Here is an 8,421-nt window from a genome sequence, read left to right on the forward strand (position 1 = left end):
CAGAGCCCCCTCATTAGCTGCTGTTTTAATGCTGTCCTGTTTGGGCGGGGAACAGACGCCCTGAGGCGACCTACATACAGAGGCAGGGCCAAATCCAAACCTGAACCCCAGGAGCTGTGGAAACAAAGAAGAGAAAGGGAAATTTCTCCCAGAAGGTTCAGGAGCAGCAAATTAAACCTCCACAATCAACTTGATGTACCCAGCATCTCTGGAATACCTGAATAGACAAAGAATCATCCCAAAATTGAGGCAATGGACATTGTGTGATTATGTCTGTATAGCTTTGCTTTTACCATTTGTCCTAGGGTTCTGTCTGCCCGTTTTCTTATTTTTAGTATAGTTTTTTAGCACTTGTTATCATTGATGGATTGGTTTCTTGGTTTGGTTGCTCTCTTCTTTCTTTCTTTTTTAAATTAATTTTCAAATTTTTTATTTTTAATCACTTTTATTTTTTATTTTAATAACTTTATTTTATTTTTTTCTTTCTGTCTTTCTTTTTTTCTCCCTTCTGAGCCGTGTGGCTGACAGGGTCTGGTACTCCAACCAGGTGTCAGGCCTGTGCCTCTGAGGTGGGAGAGCCAAGCTCAGGACATTGGTCCAACAGAGACCTCCTGGTTCCACGTAATATCAAATGGGGAAAGCTCTCCCAGAGATCTCCATCTCAAAGCTAACACCCAGCTCCACTCAATAACCAGCAAGCTACAGTGCTAGACATCCTATGCCAAACAATAGGCAAGACAGGAACACAAACCCACACATTAGCAGAGAGGCTGCCTAAAATCATAATAAGGTCACAGACACCCCAAATCATACCACCGGACATGCGCCTGCCCACCAGAAAGACAAGATCCAGCCTCATCCACCACAACACAGGCACCAGTCCCCTCCACCAGGAAGCCTACACAACCCACTGAACCAACCTTACCCACTGGGGGCAGACACCAAAAACAACGAGAACTACGAACCTGCAGCCTGTGAAGAGACCCCAAACACAGTAAGTTAAGCAAAATGAGAAGCCAGAAAAAAACACAGCAGATAAAGGAGCAACGTAAAAACCCACCCGACCAAACAAATAAAGAGGAAATAGGCAATCTACTTGAGAAAGAATTGAGAGTGATGATAGTAAAGATGATCCCAAATCCTGGAAATAGAATGGAGAAAATACAAGAAACATTTTAAAAGGACCTAGAAGAACTAAAGAGCAAACAAACAATGATGAATAACACAGTAAATGAAATTAAAAATTCTCTAGAAGGAATCAATAGCAGAATAACTGAGGCAGAAGCATGGATAAGTGACTGGGATGATAAAATAGTGGAAATAATTACTGCAGAGCAGAATAAAGAAAAAGAATGAAAAGAATTGAGGACAGACTGAGACCTCTGGGACAACATTAAACGCACCAACATTCAAATTATAGGGGTCCCTATAATTTGAAGAAGAAGAAGAAGAGAAAAAGAAAGGGACTGAGAAAATGTTTGAAGATATTATAGTTGAAAACTTCCCTAATAGCGGAAAGGAAATAGTAAACGAAGTCCAGGAAGTGCAGAGAGTCCCATACAGGATAAATCCAAGGAGAAACATGCCAAGACACATATTAATCAAACTATCAAAAACTAAATACAAAGAAAAAATATTAAAAGCAGGAAGGGAAACACAACAAATAAGATACAAGAGAATCCCCATAAGGTTAACAGCTGATCTTTCAGCAGAAATTGCAAGCCAGAAGGGAGTGGCAGGACATATTTAAAGTGATGAAAGGGAAAAACCTATAACCAAATTACTCTACTCAGCAAGGATCTCATTCAGATTCAATGGAGAAATCAAAACCTTTACAGACAAGCAAAAGCTAGGAGAATTCAGCACCACAAAACCAACTTTACAACAAAGGCTAAAGGAAATTCTCTAGGCAGGAAACACAAGAGAAGGAAAAGACCTACAATAACAAACCCCCAAAAATTTAGAAAATGGTAATAGGAACATACATATCAATAATTACCTTAAATAAGATGGATTAAAAACTCCAACCAAAAGACATAGACTGGCTGAATGGATACAAAAACAAGACCTGTATATATGCTGTCTACAAGACACACACTTCAGACCTAGGGACACATACAGACTGAAAGTGAGGGGATGGAAAACGATATTTCATGCAAATGGAAATCAAAAGAATGCTGGAGTAGCAATTCTCATATCAGACAAAATAGACTTTAAAATAGACTATTACAAGACACAAAGAAGGATACTACATAATGATCAAGGAATCAATCCAAGAAGAAGATATAAAAATTGTAAATATTTATGAACCCTACATAGGAACACCTCAATATATAAGGCAAATGCTAACAGCCATAAAAGGGGAAATCAACAGTAACACAATCATAGTAGGGGACATTAACACTCCACTTTCACCACAGACAGATCATCCAAAATGAAAATAAATAAGGAAACACAAGCTTTAAATGATACATTAAACAAGATGGACTTAATTGATATTTATAGGACATTCCATCCAAAACCAACAGAACACACTCTCTTCTCTAGTGCTCATGGAATATTTTCCAGGTTAGATCATATCTTGGGTCACAAATCAAGCCTTGGTAAATTTAAGAAAATTGATATCATATCAAGTATCTTTTCTAACCACAATGCTATGAGACTAGATATCAATTACAGGAAAAAATGTGTAAAATATACAAACACATGGAGCCTAAACAATACACTATGAAATAACCAAGAGATCACTGAAGAAATCAAAGAGGAAATAAAAATACCTAGAAACAAACCACAATGAAAAAACAATGACCCAAAACTATGGAATGCAGCAAAAGCAATTCTAAGAGGGAAGTTATAGCAATACAATCCTATCTCATAAAACAAGAAACATCTCAAATAAACAACCTAACCTTACAGTTAAAGCAATTAGAGAAAGAAGGACAAAAAAACCCCAAAGTTAGCAAAAGGAAAGAAATCATAAAGATCAGATAAGAAATAAATGAAAAAGAAATGAAGGAAACAATAGCAAAGATCAGAAAAACTAAAAGCTGCTTCTTTGAGAAAATAAACAAAATTGATAAACCATTATCCAGACTCATTAAGAAAAAAAGGGAGAAGACTCAAATCAATAGAATTAGAAATGAAAAAGGAGAAGTAACAACTGACACTGCAGAAATACAAAGGATCATGAGAGATTACTACAAGAAACTATATGCGAATGAAATGGACAACATGGAAGAAATGGACAAATTCTTAGAAAAGTACAACCTTCCCAGACGGAACCAGGAAGAAATAGAAAATACAAACAGACCAATCACAAGCACTGAAACTGAGACCGTGATTTAAAATCTTCTAACAAACAAAAGCCCAGGACCAGATGGCTTCACAGGTGAATTCTATCAAACATTTAGAGAAGCACTAACACCTATCCTTCTCAAACTCTTCAAAATATAGCAGACGGAGGAACACTCCCAAACTCATTCTGTGAGGCCACCATCACCCTGATACCAAAACCAGACAAAGATGTCACAAAGAAATAAAACTACAGGCCAATATCATTGATGAACATAGATGCAAAAATCCTCAACAAAATACTAGCAAACAGAATCCAACAGCACATTAAAAGGATCATGCACCATGATCACGTGGCGTTTATCCCAGGAATGCAAGGATTCTTTAATATATGCAAATCAATCAATGAACGTGATACACCATATTAACTAATTGAAAGATAAAAAATATATGATCATCACAATAGATCCAGAAAAAACCTTTGACAAAATTCAACACCCATTTATGATAAAAAAACCCTGCAGAAAGTAGGCATAGAGGGAACTTACCTCAACATAATAAAGGCCATATATGACAAACCCACAGCCAACATCATTCTCAATGGTGAAAAACTGAAACCTTTTCCTCTAAGATCAGGAACAAGACAAGGATGTCCACTCTCACCACTATTATTCAACATAGTTTTGGAAGTTTCAGCCACAGCAATCAGAGAAGAAAAAGAAATAAAAGGAGTCCAAAATGGAAAAGAAGAAGAAAAACTGTCACTGTTTGCAGATGTCATGATACTATACATAGAGAATCCTAAAGATGCTACCAGAAAACTACTAGAGCTAATCAATGAATTTGGTAGAGTAGCAGGATACAAAATTAATGCATAGGAATCTCTTGCATTCCTATACACTAATGATGAAAAATCTAACAGATAAATTAAGGAAACACTCCCATTTACCACTGCAACAAAATGAATAAAATACCTAGGAATAAACCTAACCTAGGGAGATAAAAGACCTGTATGCAGAAAACTATAAGACACTGATGAAAGAAATTAATGATGATACCAACAGATGGAGAGATATACCATGTTCTTGGTTTGGAAGAATCAATATTGTGAAAATGACTATACAACCCAAAGCAATATACAGATTCAATGCAATCCATAACAAATTACCAATGGAATTTTTTATGGAACTAGAACAAAAAATCTTAAAATGTGTATGGAGACACAAAAGAACCCGAATAGCCAAAGCAGTCTTGAGGGGAAAAAACGGAGCTGGAGGAATCAGACTCCCTGACTTCAGACTATACTACAAAGCTACAGTAATCAAGACAATATGGTACTGGCACAAAAACAGAAACATAGATCAATGGAACAAGATAGAAAGCCCAGAGATAAACCCACACACCTATGGCCAACTAATCTATGACAAAGGAGGCATGGATATACAATGGAGAAAAGACAGTCTCTTCAATAAGTGGTGCTGGGAAATCTGGACAGCTACATGTAAAAGAATGAAATTAGAACACTCCCTAACACCATACACAAAAATAAACTCAAAAAGGATTCAAGACCTAAGTGTAAGACCGGGCACTATAAAACTCTTAGAGGAAAACATAGGAATAACACTCTTTGACATAAATCACAGCAAGATCTTTTTTGATCCACCTCCTAAAGTAATGGAAATAAAAACAAAAATAAACAAATGGGACCTAATAAAACTTAAAAGCTTTTGCACAGCAAAGGAAACCATAAGAAAGACCAAGAGACAACCCTCAGAATGGGAGAAAATATTTGCAAATGGATCAACAGACAAAGGATTAATCTCCAAAATATATAAACAGCTCATGCAGCTCAATATGAAAAAAACAAACAACCCAATCCAAAAATGGGCAGAAGACCTAAATAGACATTTCTCCAAAGAAGACATACAGATGACCAAGAAGCACATGAAAAGCTGCCCAACATCACTAATTGTTAGAGAAATACAAATCAAAACTACAATGAAGTATCACCTCCCGCCAGCTAGAATGGGCATCATCAGAAAATCTACAAACAACAAATGCTGGAGAGGTTGTGGAGAAAAGGGAACCCTCTTGCACTGTTGGTGGGAATGTAAATTGATACAGCCACTATGGAGAACAGTATGGAGGTTCCTTAAAAAACTAAAAATAGAACTACCATATGACCCAGCAATCCCACTACTGGGCATATACCCTGAGCAAACCATAGTTCAAAAAGAGTCATGTACCAAAATGTTCATTGCAGCTCTATTTACAATAGCCAGGACATGGAAGCAACCTAAATGTCCACTGACAGATGAATGGATAAAGAAGATGTGGCACATATATACAATGGAATATTACTCAGCCATAAAAAGAAATGAAATGGAGGTATTTGTAATGAGGTGGATGGAGTTAGAGTCTGTCATACAGAGTGAAGTAAGTCAGAAAGAGAAAAACAAATACAGTATGCTAACACATATTTATGGAATCTAAGGGAAAAAAAAAAAAGGCCATGAAGAACCTAGTGGCAAGACGGGAATAAAGACACAGACCTACTAGAGAATGGACTTGAGGATATGGGGAGTGGGAGGGGTGAGATGTGACAGGGTGAGAGAGTGTCATGGACATATATACACTACCAAATGTAAAATAGATAGCTAGTGGGAAGCAGCCGCATAGCACAGGGAGATCAGCTCGGTGCTTTGTGACCACCTAGAGGGGTGGGATGGGGAGGGTGGGAGGGAGGGAGATGCAAGAGGGAAGAGATATGGGAACATATGTATATGTATAACTGATTCATGTTGTTATAAAGCAGAAACTAACACACCATTGTAAAGCAATTATACTTCAATAAAGATGTTTAAAAAAAAAAAAAAGAACTAAAAATAGAATTACCATATGGCCCAGCAATCCCACTACTGGGCATATACCCTGAGAAAACAAAATTCAAAAAGACCCATGCACCCCAATGTTCACTGCAGCACTACATACAATAGCCAGGTCAGGGAAGCAACCTAAATGCCCATCGACAGACAGATGAATGGATAAAGAAGATGTGGTACAAATATACAATGGAATATTACTCAGCTATAAAAAGGAATGAAATAGAGTCATTTGTAGAGATGTGGATGGATCTAGAGACTGTCATACAGAGTGAAGTAAGTCAGAAAGAGAAAAACATATATTGTGTATTGACGCATATATGTGGAACCTAGAAAAATGGTACAGATGAACCGGTTTGCACGGCAGAAACTGAGACACAGATGTAGAGAACAAACGTACGGACACCAAGGGGGGAAAGTGGTGGGGGGGTGGGGGTGGTGTTGGGATGAATTGGGCGATTGGGATTGACATGTATACACTGATGTGTATAAAATTGATGACTAATAAGGACCTGTTGTATAAAAAAATAAAATTCAAAATTTAAAAACAAACAACAAACAAAAAACAGAAGAGACCAGAGAGCTAGTTCTTTCTCTCTCTCTCTCTCATTCTCTCTCCTTCTCCCTCTCTGCCCACCATGTAAGTATACAGCATCCGTTAACCAGGAAGAAGGTATTCACCAAGAACCTGAGTGCACTGGAATCCTGCTCTTGAACTTCCAGCTTTCAGTCCAGAGCTAAGAGAAATAAATATTTGTTGTTTAAGCCAAAAAAAACAAAACAAAACAAAAAAGAAAAGAAACGGATGAAAGAAATTAAAGATGCTACAAACAGATGTAGAGATATACCATGTTCTTGGATTGGAAGAATCAACATTGTGAAGATGACTATACTATCCAAAGCAATCTACAGATTCAATGCTATCCCTATCAAATGACCAATGGCATTTTTCACAGAACTGGAACAAAAAATTTCACAATTTGCATGGAAACACAAAAGACCCCAAATAGCCAAAGCAATCTTGAGAAAGAAAAATGGAGCTGGAGGAATCAGGCTCCTGGACTTCAGACTACACTACAAAGCTACAGTAATCAAGACAGTATGGTACTGGCAGAAAAACAGAAATATAGATCAATGGAACAGGAAAGAAAGCCCAGAGATAAACCCATGCACATATAGTCACCTTACTTTTGATAAAGGAGGCAAGATATACAATGGAGAAAAGACAGCCTCTTCAATAAGTGGTGCTGGGAAAACTGAACAGCTACATGTAAAAGAATGAAATTAAAACACTCCCTAACACCATACACAAAAAATAAACTCAAAATGGATTAAAGACCTAAATGTAAGGCCAGACAGTATAAAACTCTTAGAGGAAAACATAGGCAGAACACTCTATGACATAAATCACAGCAAGATCCTTTTTGACCCACCTCCTAGAGAAATGGTAATAAAAAATAAAAAAAAACAAATGGGACCTAATGAAACTTAAACGCTTTTTCACAGCAAAGGAAAACATAAACGAGATGAAACGACAACCCTCAGAATGGGAGAAAATATTTACAAATGAAGCAACTGACTAAGGATTAATTTCCAAAATATACAAACAGGTCATGCAGCTCAATATCAAAGAAACAAACAACCCAATCCAAAAATGGGCAGAAGACCTAAATAGACATTTCTCCAAAGAAAATATACAGATTGCCAACAAACACATGAAAGGATGCTCAACATCACTAATCATTAGAGAAATACAAATCAAAACTACAATGAGGTATCACCTCACACTGGTCAGAATGGCCATCATCAAAAAATCTACAAAGAGTAAATGCTGGAGAGGGTGTGGAGAAAAGGGAACCTTCTTTCACTGTTGGTGGGAATGTAAATTGATATAGCCACTATGGAGAACAATATGGAGGTTCCTTAAAAAACTAAAAATAGAACTACCATATGACCCAACAATTCCACTACTGGGCATATACCCTGAGAAAACCATAATTTAAAAAGAGTCATGTACCAAAATGTTCATTGCAGCTCTATTTACAATAGCCAGGACATGGAAGCAACCTAAATGTCCACCGACAGATGAATGGATAAAGAAGATGTGGCATATATACACAATGGAATATTACTCAGCCATAAAAAAATGAAATTGAGTTATTTGTAGTGAGGTGGATGGTCCTAGAGTCTGTCATATAGAGTGAAGTAAGTCAGATAGAGAAAAACAAATACCGTATGCTAACACATA

The sequence above is a fragment of the Balaenoptera acutorostrata genome, chromosome 16, assembly GCF_949987535.1.
Source record: "Balaenoptera acutorostrata chromosome 16, mBalAcu1.1, whole genome shotgun sequence".
NCBI lineage: Eukaryota > Metazoa > Chordata > Mammalia > Artiodactyla > Balaenopteridae > Balaenoptera > Balaenoptera acutorostrata.